At 40.3% G+C, this 14,294-nt stretch overlaps 1 protein-coding gene across 5 annotated transcripts in view; it reads right to left on the minus strand.

The window, feature by feature from the left end:
- Luzp1 (leucine zipper protein 1) overlaps positions 1 to 14,294 on the minus strand; it is an 89,013-nt gene that overhangs the window by 32,983 nt on the left and 41,736 nt on the right. For 2 of the 5 annotated variants that reach the window (XM_034502280.2, XM_076933948.1), the window contains one exon: positions 47 to 180. The exons of 2 other annotated variants lie outside the window; for them this stretch is intronic. The gene's annotated coding sequence lies outside the window, so the exon portion shown is untranslated. The remainder of the gene's footprint in view (positions 1 to 46; positions 181 to 14,294) is intronic. One more of the 5 variants, XM_076933949.1, reaches the window with a different exon arrangement.

The raw sequence follows: 14,294 nt of genomic DNA on the forward strand, positions 1-14,294 counted from the left end.
TCAGTCCTGCTTCACAGTTCAAGCATCACAAACCTAAGTAACTTACGAGCAGTTATTGAATTCATTTGTTCATTCATTCAAACAGCAACTAACTTCTTACAGTATGTGGATCTCTGAGGTCAGCACTGGGGATAAACAGTGAGTTGAAACAGTCCTTGTCTTCACAGTAGTGAGAGCAGACTGAAACAGAAAAAAATAATCATAAAGTACATAAATTATATGTACTATGACTAGACAGAAATTTCCTCACTCTAAGTGCCTAATAGGTGCCCTCTGGTGAGACTCTTCCAAGTGGAAGGGGACAGTAAAGAACAAGAGGAATCAGCCTGGCATGGTGGCTCAAGCCTATAACCCCAGCACTTTTAAGGCTAAAGTAGGAGAAATGTTATGACTTCAAAGCTAGCCTGGACTACATAATGAGTTCTAGATCAGCCTGGGCTACAAGAGTGAGATCCTACACAATCCTCTCCCCCTAAAATACAAACAAACAGAAGAAGCAAAGAGGATACTGCAGAGATATGTAAGGAGCCACACCATGTACACATGCACACCCTGAAGAATAAACTATCAGGTTTTATTTGGTTGGTTGGTTGGTTGTTTTTTTTTTTTTTTTTTTTTTCTTTCCTGGTTTATTCAAGACAAGTGTTTCTCTGTGTAGTCCTGGCTATCTTCGAACTCAAAGATCCCCCTGCCTCCGCCAGACATCGGTTTAAATCTTTATCTGAAGAATCACAGGAAGTCCCTTTTAAGTATTAATGATAAGACATTTGTGCTTTGAAAAGATCACTTTGATTTCAGTATGAAAAACAGACAGGAGGAAAAATGTCCCTAAAAGAGATCAGCTGGAAACTGATTTTTGAAGTCATGGAGAAATTATGTAAAGGCTAATAAGAGGTGCATGCTGGGATTTATCATATACTACACCTAACCATTTTTTTCTTTCTCTCTCTTTTTTTTTTAACACTTTGAATGTTTTGCCCCCATGTATACCTGTGGACCACATGCATACCTGGTGCCAGAGGCCAGAGAGAGGATGTTACATCTCTTGGAACTGGAGTTACAGATGGTTTATGAGCTTCCATGTGGGTAATAGAAATTGAACCCTGGTGCTCTGGAATAGCTGACTACTAAGTTATCTCTTCAAGCCCTGGTAACTATTTATTCTAAACACTTTGTATCAATCAATTTAAACCTTACAACAACTCTATGTGACAGACACTATTATCACTCTTATAAAAGGAGACATAGGTTAAGTAAGTTTACATACCCAAATTCATGCCACTTCCCTCATAACCAGTACCTAGTAAGGACTTTTAGTCTACTAGCTACTCCTCCTTCTTCTGTATATTAAAAATGTTAAACCTGTCTAAGCCTACACAAAAGCAGCTAGATGCCAAAGAAAATAACCACTGGAACCATGGACCAGTGGCATTTTAAATACATCACCACAGACTTCAAACACACATCTCTACACTGCCAGCAACTGTGCCATGCTTCTAAGTTCCCTTTCATTCCTTTTCTTCCCTTTTCAATAAACCTCTAAAGCCATGAGCTGATAACATGTCACCAAGAAGCAACATCCAGACCTTTTTCCTATCTCCAAATCTAATATGATGCCAGCATTTTGCTTTCTTTAGTTACAGCAGATACAGTCCCTGCTGTTCTTGGTATATACATTACCCTCACTCTCTTCTCACAGCATTACTTTTTTCTCCTTGCACCCATCAGCATACAACATTCACTAGGAGTGAACTGCACAATCTAACACTGGCCCTTCCAATAGAGCCAGAGAAAGTGAGAGTTAGCCCTCAAGACACTTGTATAATAACTTGTCAATTGCTGCAACATCCAAACCCATGATTAATGGATTTATCTTAAACAGGGTCTAGCCAGCAAGGGTACTAACGAGCATGTGGAGTGAGCACATATACAGCATGCAATGAACCATGTGGTGGTCTCTGGCATATTAGAAAAAAATAGCCGGGCGGTGGTGGCGCACGCCTTTAATCCCAGCACTTGGGAGGCAGAGGCAGGCGGATTTCTGAGTTCGAGGCCAGCCTGGTCTACAGAGTGAGTTCCAGGACAGCCAGGGCTACACAGAGAAACCCTGTCTCGAAAAACCAAAAAAAAAAGAAAAAAGAAAAAAATAAACTGGTCTCAATTCACAGATAATTTGAGAAGTCATGCTTTTAAAACAGAAAAATAATGTAATACAAGATGACTAGAGAGACTCACTAAAATGAGATTCTAGGGACAGTAAATATTGCTTAGTAGTTAAGAACACTTGCTCTTGCACAGGACCTGAGTTTGGGTCCCAAGAATCCACATGGAGGCCCACAACTGTCCATAACTCCAGTACCAGGAGATCCAAAACTCTCTTTTAACTTCTAAGAGTACATGGTGTACAGATATACATGCAGGCTAAACAGTCACATAAATAAAATGAAATAATCTAAAAAAAATTTAAAAATTTAAAAAATTAAAAAAACAACAAGAGGGGTTGGGGATTTAGCTCAGTGGTAGAACACCTGCCTAGCAAGCGCAAGGACCTGGGTTCGGTCCTCAGCTCTGAAAAAAAACAAAAAAACAAAAACCAAGATTCTAGGTTTCTAAAGTGTTGTCATATTGATCCAGAGATCATATTTGGGAAATAAGATTCTAGAATTTCCTATTTAGAAAAAATAAAACAGGAAACTCTGATCACTACCCAAATGTCTAGTTGACAGCTAGCCTCCACAAACTCATATTCATGAATCCTGCCTTCCACTCTTCTCACTGTAAATGCATCCCCTTCAACATCCGCCTACCTCAGTCACAGCACCACCACTCACCAAGCTGTGCAGATCAAGCACTGAGACTCACTCTGGACTTTTCTTTGCCTTAAGAAAATGTCAATCAGCAGGTCCTGTCAATCCTACTTCCCAGGGTTCTTGGTTCTGTCTGACACTGTCCTCCCATTCCTTGTTATACTGACTCTTACCTGCTACTATAAGAATCCCATTAAGCTTCTCTACTTCCAGTTGCCCCCATATAAACCACTCTCAAAACAGATTACATTTCCAAAATTTTATTTTTGGATCAAAACTCTAAAAGTATCAAGCAAACAAGAAACTCTAACCACTTTCCATTTCACTTAATCTACAGTCTTCAGCCATAGCCTATAGGGGCTGTACAAGCTCTAGCCTAACCTAACTTTCTGATGTCAGGACTTACCCTCCCCTTTTCACTTCCCACTTCATGTACATGCTGTATTCATTTCTACCTAGAGCCCTTATACTACCTGTTCCCTCTTCCCTTTGTATAGCTGGCTCCTTTTAGTCATTCAAAGTTCAGCATAAATTTTACTATCTCAGTAAAGTTAGGATTAGCCTACATAAAATAACTCTCACCCTCTAATATGTCACCATGCTTTGTGCTCATCTTTAGCACTTAACCCTACCTGCTATTTTATTATTCATCTCTCCTCTCTATAAATAACCATAACTTTTCTATCTAGTTCATCACTATATCCCCAGTGCCTAGAACAGTGCCTGGTAGATAACAGATGGGTCTATATCCCAGAGGAGTGGTGTGGGTTGGAGACATAGAGGTATGACTCACATCCATAAAGCCAATGGGGGTGGATGGAGATTACTCAGGGAGAATGTCTACTATGTGAAGAGAGGGCATAGAAGCGTAAGCATTTAATAGCCATAGAAAGGAGGATGAGCCTGTAAAAACTCCAGAGACGTAGGAGGAAGATTAGGGCAGTGGATTACACCACTGGAATTAAAAAAAAAAAAAAAAAGAGTCCTAGAAGGAATGAGTGGTAGCAGTTCACTAGCCAAGAAAACTACAGACAACATTTTTGTAACATTCAGTTTTTGTAGAAGATACTGGTGACCTCAGTAGGGGACATTACTGTGAAATATAAGAGACAGAAGCCAGATGGACTGAGTAGAGAGGCAGTGAATATAGTCAGCTACAGTGGTTTGTATATGGTTGGCCCATGAAGTGGCATTATTAGGAGGTTTCCTTGTTGGAGTAGGTGTGTTACTGTGGGTGTGGGCTTTGATATCCTAGTCTAATCCTAGTTGCCTGGAAGCCAGTCTTCTCCTGGCTACCTTTGGAACAAAAGGTGAGACTCTAAGCTCCTCCAGCACGATGCCATGTCTACTTGGACACAACCATGCTCCACCTTGATAATAGACTGAACCTCTGAACCTATAAGCCAGCTCCAATTAAATACTGTCCTTTATAAGAGTTGCCTTGGTCATGGTGTCTGTTTATAGCAGTAAAACCCTAAGTAAGACAACAGCTATGTAGAAGCATTTACATGTGTAAAAGTAAAGGTGATAAAAGAAGGGAGAGTTGAGGAGAGGCTTCTGTTTGATTTTGTCTAAACCAAGAGGGTATCCAAGTCACAGGTATGAACTCCAAGTCTTAACAGGTATTAGTCACTCGAAGGTTTCAAATTGTTCTTACTCACACTCAACTTAGAATGGGACTATTTTTGGATTAATTCCTAAGTGCCTAAAAATCAATGTACAAGTCTTTTGCTTACAACAAACATCTTATCTCTCTTATTACAATGCAAGATCAAAAAATAGCTTCTATATACAACCTTGTTGCTATTAGGAGTGAGCTAGAATATACACTACAGGACATAAATTTAAAGAGGTTTTCTGCTGAGGGGGAGAGAAAGAAAGGCAAAAATGGAGGCGGACATAAACCAATGTGGCTTTTAGTAGCCTCAGATAGTTCTGGATATCAAAAGGTTAGGATAATTGGGATAACTTACCTAAATTGTGTGGGCATCTTGTGTACTGAGATTTTATTGATATATAAATCTAACTGATTTTTTTTTTTTAAAAAAAAAAGGTTTTCTGCTTTATCCCATTTTAATGGGAAGAAAGCAACAACTGTATTTCATTTTATAGCCTCTAGAGAACAGCCATTTGTTTCTATTTCACACTTTCTCCACCATTTCCTGCCAATCAATATACTACAATGGAAAGAGTACACAATCAAAAGTCAGAGGAGCTGGGTCCCAGCTTTAATTCAGTTACATAGCAATGTTGATGACTAAACTTTACTACCTTTAGTTTTTCAACTGAGTAACAGTAGGCATTTAAGTGCCTAGCCATGTCCCACCTGGAACAGTTTTCTTTACATATGTGTTTTAATTGTTAATCCCTTTGTCTAGGTGTATCTATCAGGAAGTCTTTGGAAAAAAGAACTTTGAGTAACACTGGTGTGGTTCCAGTAGAAAGAATTTTAAAGGTATACTAAGAGTGGTGGTTGGGCAACATCCAAAAGGACAAGGAGGATGCCCAAGTCAGACGACCAGGTTCTTCTACTTCTCCAAGTTTCTTTCTGTACCTACAAATGTCTTTATGTGTACATGTATATTTCTGTGTGGACATATACCATGTGTGTGCAGGCACCCACAAAGGCCAGGCTGCGAACATCTGGTGTGGGGTTTGGGAACAAAACTTGGGTCCTCTGGAAGAGTAACAAGTGCTCTTAACTGCTGAGACATCTCTTCAATCCCTAGATTTTTCTTCTTATTCTTCTGTGTTCATTCTGTACCTCCCAACCCCTGGCATTGTATGAAATACATAGTTGATAATTTTAAAGACCTGACAACCAGTTCACACCTTGACCAAGGTAAAAGAACTTAAAGCCTCTCAGCCAATCCTACCTCTTACTCCTGAAAACTAACTGGCTTACTCACATGACACCATGAGTGTTAAGAAGAAAATAATATGAAGTAGAAACATAAGGGTACTTTGGAAAGTTTGTTGAATGGTGTTTTGCTGGGACAAACACATCAAGGAACATTTCACTGAAACAGACAAAGGAGAGAGGATGTTCTGCTAAAGCAAGCACGTGATGAAGGAGTCTTTGCTAACAACATGCATGTAATGTAATGTAATGGTCTGCCTTACATTGTGTAGTTGAGCTGCATTTGTTGAGACTCCATAGACAGAAATGCACCAAAATACTTATGGTGGTGTACTACAATTTCTTGCCACTTCAGTAGACTCAAGCTGATTGGATGCACATGCTGAGGCAAGACGGTGCTGTTTAGAGGGTATAAATAGGACTCCATAGAGTGATGGAGACAGAGCTTAGCTTGCTGGTACAGCTAGCTGTACAGATCTTATGGGTCTCTTGTCTTCACTCATTTTGCTTCCCTGAGAGAGGCACAGCTGAGAACTTCTCCTGGTGTTCCTATTGGTCCCTCCTACTGACTCAAGGCAAGGCTGAAGCCTGGCTGTCTCTGCTAGGTCATATCACCACTGTTGCTATCCTAACTACTGAACTGGACTGGACTGCTGGTGTATCCGTGGAGTGTTTGTAAGTGGATTGAGCTGTCGCTGCCTGCTAACCTGTGAAATGAACTGCTGTTTTCCAGACAACACAGATGAAAGTTGCTCCAAAGAACCTTTCTAAACAGGTCCACTTTGCCACCCCCCCCCCCAATCCTTTCTTTTCTACTACCTCTGGTGGGTGGTGGGCTACAAGGGAGGTTAAAGTGTTTAAGAATCATCATTAAAAATAAGGTTTGAAGCTGGGCGGTGGTGGCGCAGGCCTTTAATCCCAGCACTTGGGAGGCAGAGGCAGGCGGATTTCTGAGTTCAAGGCCAGCCTGGTCTACAAAGTGAGTTCCAGGACAGCCAGGGCTACACAGAGAAACCCTGTCTCGAAAAACCAATAAATAAATAAATAAATAAATAAATAAATAAATAAATAAATAATAAAAATAAGGTTTGAGCCGGGCGATGGTGGCGCAGGCCTTTAATCCCAGCACTTGGGAGGCAGAGGCAGGCGGATTTCTGAGTTGGAGGCCAGCCTGGTCTACAGAGTGAGTTCCAGGACAGCCAGGGCCATGCAGAGAAGCCCTGTCTCAAAAAAACAAAAACAAAAAAACAAAACGAAAAAAAGTTTGAAAAAAATTAAAGTTACATTAATAACAGCTCTTACACAGGGGTAAATGAAACACAAATACTGAAAGAACATTTGTCCTCTCTAGCATCAACTGTGTAGTAAAAAGACAAATACATACATCATGTTATGTTTCCTAAAAATGGTTCCCAGTGGTCACTACCAGTATCTACATTCTTAGGTGAGCCCTCTCTTTATTGCAGACTCTACCTAGTAAGAGTTATGAAATGTCATGTCTAAAGTCATGAGTTACTAGCATGTATACAACTGTACTTAAGCACACTCTCTCTCCCCCTCTCTCTCTCATACATGATATTTAAAATTTGCTTTAAAATATAGGATGAGGGGTTAGGGGAAGCACAGAAAGGGAAGGAAGAGAAAGGCCAATATGAATACAGGATAGAGTATGATAAAGACTGGTCATGATTCCCCACTGTTGAAACTGGGTGGAAGGGAATTCATTAAGTAGTAAGACGGGGTCTGGTAAAGTGGTACAGGCATGTAATCCCAGGTACTTGGGAGGCTGAGGCAGGAGAACTACAAATTCAATGCCCAGCCTGGCTAACATAGTGAGACGTTGTCTCAAAAATTAAGGTTTGAAAAATGATTCAGTTGATAAACTGCTTGTCGTGCAAGCATGAGGACTTGAAATCAATTCCCAGTATCCACATAAGAAGCCAACATAACCCAGACCCTGAAGAAGTAGACACACAAATTAATAAATATGTAAGTGGCACTAGGCCACATCTCATTTTTCAAGTATCCATACAGTAGTCATACCCAATCCATTATCTCTCATCCCCATTGGAAACATCAAATTTAGTGAAACTAGCCAGTAGCCCCTGTAGCCCAAGTTCCTGAGGAGGCCAAGGTAGAAGGATCACTGAGATCAGGAGTTCAAGACCAACTTGGGGGTAGGTAGCACTCAAGCAATATGTACTGCTCTTGCAGGGGACTCAAAGTGAGTTTCCAACAACTACATTAGGAAGCTCATAACAGCCTGTATATATCTCCAGCTCCAGAGGATCTGAGGGGCCTATAAGTATGTGTACACACATGTGTACACACACACATACACACCACTCCAGATCCAGATGCACTCTTTTGACCTCTGTGGATTCTAGGCACACGTATATTCAGGTAAACACACACCCCAATCTGTCTGTCTGTCTGTCTGTCTGTCTGTCTGTCTGTCTGTCTGTCTTTAGGGGAAAAAAATCATGAGACCAACTGGGGCAACATAGCAAAATCTAGAAACGTGGTTCTGAGATACACTATTAGAGAGGTTTTTACCCTGATCTAATCTCTGCACCAGGTCAGTGACATGGGAAGAAGGGCAAAACATCAGAAAAAGGCAGCTCTGGATGAAAAGAACCTAGTACACCATAAAGATTGGACTGGGCCCTTATTCTAATTAACTATCAAGATACCTTAATATCAAAGCAATTTGATTGTGAATTAAGGATTTGTTTTGTTTGTGAGTTTTTTGTTTGGGTTTGGGTTTGGTTTTTCAAGTTTGGTTTCTCAGTGTAGCTTTGGCTATCCTAGAACTAGCTCTGTAAGACTAGGCTGTCCTTGAACTCACAGAGATCCACCTGCCTCTGCCTCGAGTGCTGGGATCAAAGGTATGTACCACCATCAACCAGTGAAGTTCTTCATAATTTTTCAAAAAAAAAAACAAAAAAAAACTGATACAACCACAAAAATGTTTAGAAGTTATCAACCAAAGTAGAATGACCTACCAATTTTATTCCTTGGTATATAAAACCAAGAGAAATAAGGACATATATCTACCAAGATACATATACTAGAGCAAAAATGTTCATGGCAACCTTCTCACATAGCCAACGTGGGTATGATCGCAAATGCCCATCAACAGTAAACCCAGTAACTTTGGCACAGCCATACAATTCAATATCCAATAGGATGTTGCGGAGTTGGGGGAGCCAGAACCAAAAGAATGCATACTGTCTGACTCTATATGAAATTCAATAGGCAAAGCTGCCACACCTACTGAAGAACATGTATAAAAGCCATTCAAGAGGCTTGGGCAGGATCTCTGGCTCAAGGACCCCCAGGCTGTAGAGGGAGTTCAAAGTTAGCCTAGGCAACTTAATGACACTCTCTCAAAATATGTAAAAAGTAACAGAAGAGCTGGTGGGTATACCCAGTGACCAGGGCTACACTAGCATGCTCAAGGCCACGGGTTCAATCCTAGTACTGCAACAACAAAGACAAAGCTAGTTAACAAGACAGTGCAATAGTCAAATGGGCCACACAGCTGGGATACAAACATACCAAGTCCCTGTCTCAAAAAAAACAAAACAAACCCAGACATGGTAGTGCACACCTATGATCTCAGCACTTAGGAAGGAAGCAGGAAAATTAAAATTCAAAACACAATGATTTGGAGCCCAGTTTGGCTACAAGATATACTGTTCTCAAAAGAAACATAAAAGTTAATTAATTAATTAATTTAATTAATGTTGAGTTACTGAGGGAGCCAGTAATGACGACGAAGAATTATGAGGGAATGACTGTTGTGGAGTTTTGGAAATAGTCTGTGTTTTGATCTGCGATGTATCTTAATATAAGTCGTTTTTATATTATATACACATAAAAATTCATTGAACAATTTGGTTACATTACTACAGATATATAATATAATTATAAAAATAAACATGAAAATAAAATCAAAACCTTAGATATTTTTTGTAAAAGTCATATAAGCAATTCTAATGTAAAGTCAGTACTATGAACCTTCCATGTAAAAAAAACTCAAACTCATAATTCCCTTGTCTTCTATTACAATATTAACTGTAGAGGGAAAAAAATGACAAGATGGGAGGGTGGGGCAGAATGAGAAGGGAAGGACTTAACTGAAAAAGAAAATGGTCAAGGGCAAAGAGAAAAACAAAGGTCAGTTCTGATGAAACTAAGGACACAGCTAACAGCAGCAGTGGGTGAGGCAAATCTCATCTTAGTTGAGTTTTGTAACTAAACATTGGCTGTGACCCTTAGGCAAACTGCTCCATTTCTCTTAGGATTTCTTACAGCTTTAGTTAACAAAGAATCCAGTAGGAACCAGCTCTCTTGACAAATCCTACATTCAGTATTGTAAATGACTACTTATTTCCTGTTCCAAACCCTGCTCTTACTCTCTGAATAATATACCTTTCAGCTATTCAGAAAATTGAGGCAAAACCACTTGAGCCAAGAATTCAAAAGGTGCCTGGCCAACATACCAAGACCCTGTTTCAGAAAACAAAGCAAAAGAAATAATATACCTCCTACTGCCCATTGCTTACACAGTACTTCATGGTTCAGATGATCTACACTCACACACACATTGTCAGTCCTCAAAACAATCCTCTCAGATTCCAAGATTACCAAATCTATTTTATATATTTCAAAAAACAAAACAAAAAAAAAAAAAAACCCAAAAAACAAAAACAAAAAAAACAAATGAGGCTCAACTTTTAAATAATTTCCTAGAAGGGGTGGGGGTGGGGTGGGGGTAGTTAAGAGCACTGACTATTCTTCCAGAAGTCTTGAGTTCAATTCCCAGCAACTATGTGGTGGCCCACAGCCATCTGTAATGGGGTCCCATGCCCTTTTCTGGGGTGTCTGAAGATAGCTACAGTATACTCATATAGAATGAATGAATGAATGAATGAATGAATGGTTAAAAATAGAAAAGAGAAAAAATTAATTTGCTAGCCTGAGGTAAGCTAAGACAACTGAAGAAGGGTTTTCACTGCAGTCTCTTTCAGGCCCAGGAGAGAGAAATTTATCACTGCTGCCACCCCTCTGGCGTTGTCATATAGAGTAACTAACCCTCTAGCTGTGACTGCAAACTTTTCTTGCCCCCATGAGTATCAGCTTAATAAGTTATTTTTTTGTTTTAACTTTTTAATTGATTCTTCGTGTGACCCTTCACATCATGCACCCCAGTCCTGCTCATCTCTCTCTGTCCACTCATATCCACCTGTCACTCTTGCAACCTCCCCCCACAAAATAAACCACACACAGAGGAAAACATCTCATCCTGGAAGCTGTAGTATGTTACAGTGTGTCCCACAGTGCATCCCTCTGTCCACACATCTTCACTTGCTGATAGATGTTCCTTGTAATGAGTCACTGGTCTGGTTCTAGATCTCTGGCTTCTGTGTAACCACCAATACTGGATGTTCACCAGGACTCCTGGTTATCCTGATGTTGCCCTGTGTCGTGGAAATCCTGCAGCTTTAGATCAGTAGAATGCTCCTAACACATCCCAATCATTCTCAGATGATACAGATTTGAGATTGGGCCAACTCAGAGCCCTGGATCTGGGCCTGGGTGGTAGCTGAGCTGGTCACTGTACCAGATCTCCTTTATCGGAGCCACCAAGGCAAATTCTCCTGCTCAACTAAGCCACCCAATGCTGCCATTGGCAGGAGACAGGGTAAGCTCTCCTGCTCTCAGGGCTGCTTACCAACACCCATACCTCCTGAGCCAGCGCCACTGTGCTGCCCAGTCATGGCACCTGGCCTACTCTCCCAAGTGCTGCAGCTGGCCAGGGCCCGGGCCATGGACAGGAACAGGGACAGGGACAGCTCACCTGCTCTCAAGATGGGGAATGGGAGGGGGCAGTTCTCCCTTGCTCTTGCCCTTAGGGCTGGCTCACCTGCACACTCTTAACAAGAGACAGCACTACTATGCTGCTTGCCCAGGTGAGGAACCAGTTGTTTTATTACAGTTTTGTTTAGCTGTTTTTGTTATTTGTGATAGACACTGAATGCAGGACTGTGCATATGCTAGGCAAGTGCTCTACCACTAAGCAACAATCTCAGCCTTCATTTTTACTGTTTTAAGAAAAAAATAAGGCCAGCCCAGGAAGAAAAATCTCCAAGACTTCAAATAGTCATACACATAAGCTTCTATTATGTATAAAGCTGGAGAAATTAGGGCAAGACATGTTCCAGCAGGAAGGTACACTCCCACCAGCCCTCAATACGTCAACTGTTTAGAGGACACTTGTTTTACTTAAGTCTACTGTTTTCTCCTCACTATTCTAGCATCTTCAAAAAATTGAAATATCTTCATGAGTCTACATTCTCCTGCAAAATGACCATAAAGCACCGAAATCAAAACTAAGCCACAAACCACATTTTTCTGACTTAGTAATTTAAATAGTCTTTTCCAAATTTTAATTTTTTTTAATTGTTTAAGTACTTAGCCAGATATTCTTCAATGAATAACATAAGAAAAAAAAATCCAAGAATACTAACACCTGCATTGGGCACATATATTTAAATATATTTAAATAAAATAAATTTAACTCAATGGAAGTGTGATACATGACTGATAACTGGGAACTTAAAATCCATTAAAAACCACTTGTGGGAAATAAAATATCTAGGACAAGAACCAAGAGACTGGGCAATTGGGTCAAGCAAACTAGGTTCTAAAACATTTTACCAAAATATGCCTAGCATGCACAGGATTTACTCACCACACACGGCACCTTTGGCAGCCAGTGCAGGCCAAGTAAATACAGCGGAGCAGAGCACAGCATACATGTTCTCTCAGGCCAGCACCTACACCAGCAGCAGCTCACCCTTGTCATCCATGACACCCCCTAGCAATGCCCCACAGCCCAGCCACAGCACTGCAGGAGTTAAGCCAAGCAGCACTCAGACTCAGGAGGAAGCTTGCCACCTGACACTTCTCTGGCACATAAGCCGATTAGTTTGAATTACAAACATGACTGCAAGATTCCAGAATGATGATGAAACTACTCTTTTTCTACAAACTAAAAATAACTTCTTTATCAAAACAGAAGCTTTCTCCAAGTATTTCTGCCCTGTCAGCAACCCAAAATTCTATTTCCCCAAATAATTAATCTATACATATAATGTTACTGAATCTAAGAATCCACATTTCCCCTATGTTCACATTATTCATCCTAATGCTACCCTGTGAACAGAACAACAGTCCTAAGTGACTTCCCACCTCTTGCATTTTAAGTTTCTCTTCTAATAACCAACTATATACCAAGTTGTGGCTCATGCCTTGTGTTGAGCCACAACTGGAAGAGCTGAGCTGTAGCAAACCAGAATGAAATGCAGAGAAAAAAATGAAAGACAAGACGGGGCATGATCTGAAATCTGCTAAATGTTTTTTATTAAGAAAGGAATGGAAAGCACTCCACCCACCTAGAAGAATAGGAAGCAAAAGCAAACAGAATCCAGCATAGAACCAGAATATCCTATATAACTTTAGAACACAGCCATCAAGTTTGTTCTAGAGTCAGATATATCCAAGTAGCTATGGTGTTCTACAAGAATCATGAAGCTATCCTGAGTTGAAGTGACTTTTGTGTTGAAAATAAACTCCCACAGTTAAGGCCAAACAAGTTTGAATTGCAGATTTTTCCAGTCACACACAGAGAGGCTCTCTACGGAGAAGTAGTAATTACAAAGAACTAGAAAGCTGTGTCCTTTGTATCTCCAGCTCAGTGGTAAGTCACCACTCCTTCCCAAAGCAAAAGCTGACTAGACTTCCTTGTTCTTTGCAACTGGCAACAGAAAAAATGCCACAATGCTGTGCCACACAATAAAGGCCCAAGGCATTTGTTATTAGAACAGTCACTTGGGACATACATTAATGTGCTTCCTACAGATCCAAGTTTCAAATAGTCTTTTCATATCCTTCTGTTGTTTTTGTGGGGGTTTTTTGTTTATCTGTTTGTTTGTTTCTGCTTTTGTTTTGTTTTAGACAGGGTCTCATATAGCTCAAGCAAGCCTCAAACTCCCTCTGAAGGCAAGAATTACCTGAACTTCTAATCCTCCTTCCTCTCCTCCAGTGTTGAGATTACAGGTGTGCATACCATACCCAGTTTATGTATGTTGGGATAAATCCGGGGCCACATTATTAGGCAAGCTCTCTACCAACTAAGCTACAACCTCAGCCCTTGTGGCTCTTTTAACATTTTACCATCTCTTTAAAAAGCAAAACTAAAACTAGATTAGCTATAAAATCTATACTCATGTAAACATTTCTAAAAAAAAAAAAAAAAAAAAAAAAAAAAAAAAGTATCTTACCCTGAGACCACCCAAGAAGCACAATGCAGCAGAATCTGTGGTCTCCCAGTCTACAGTCTATCCATCAAACTGCAGAGCCATGGAGGCCAGAGAATGAATGGTACAGAAGATGAAAGCTATCAAAGATCTCAGCATGACCAAACAAAAGAAAAAGAAATATGGAGAGGCAAGGTGAAACTACTGAAAGTAATGGGAAAAGCTAACAGAGTGAAGAAGAAAAGCGGGCTTAAACAACCAATGGAAAATCACAAAGAAGCATCCAACATACACAAGCAG

Source organism: Arvicanthis niloticus, chromosome 5 (genome assembly GCF_011762505.2).
Source record: "Arvicanthis niloticus isolate mArvNil1 chromosome 5, mArvNil1.pat.X, whole genome shotgun sequence".
In the NCBI taxonomy this organism is placed as follows: domain Eukaryota; kingdom Metazoa; phylum Chordata; class Mammalia; order Rodentia; family Muridae; genus Arvicanthis; species Arvicanthis niloticus.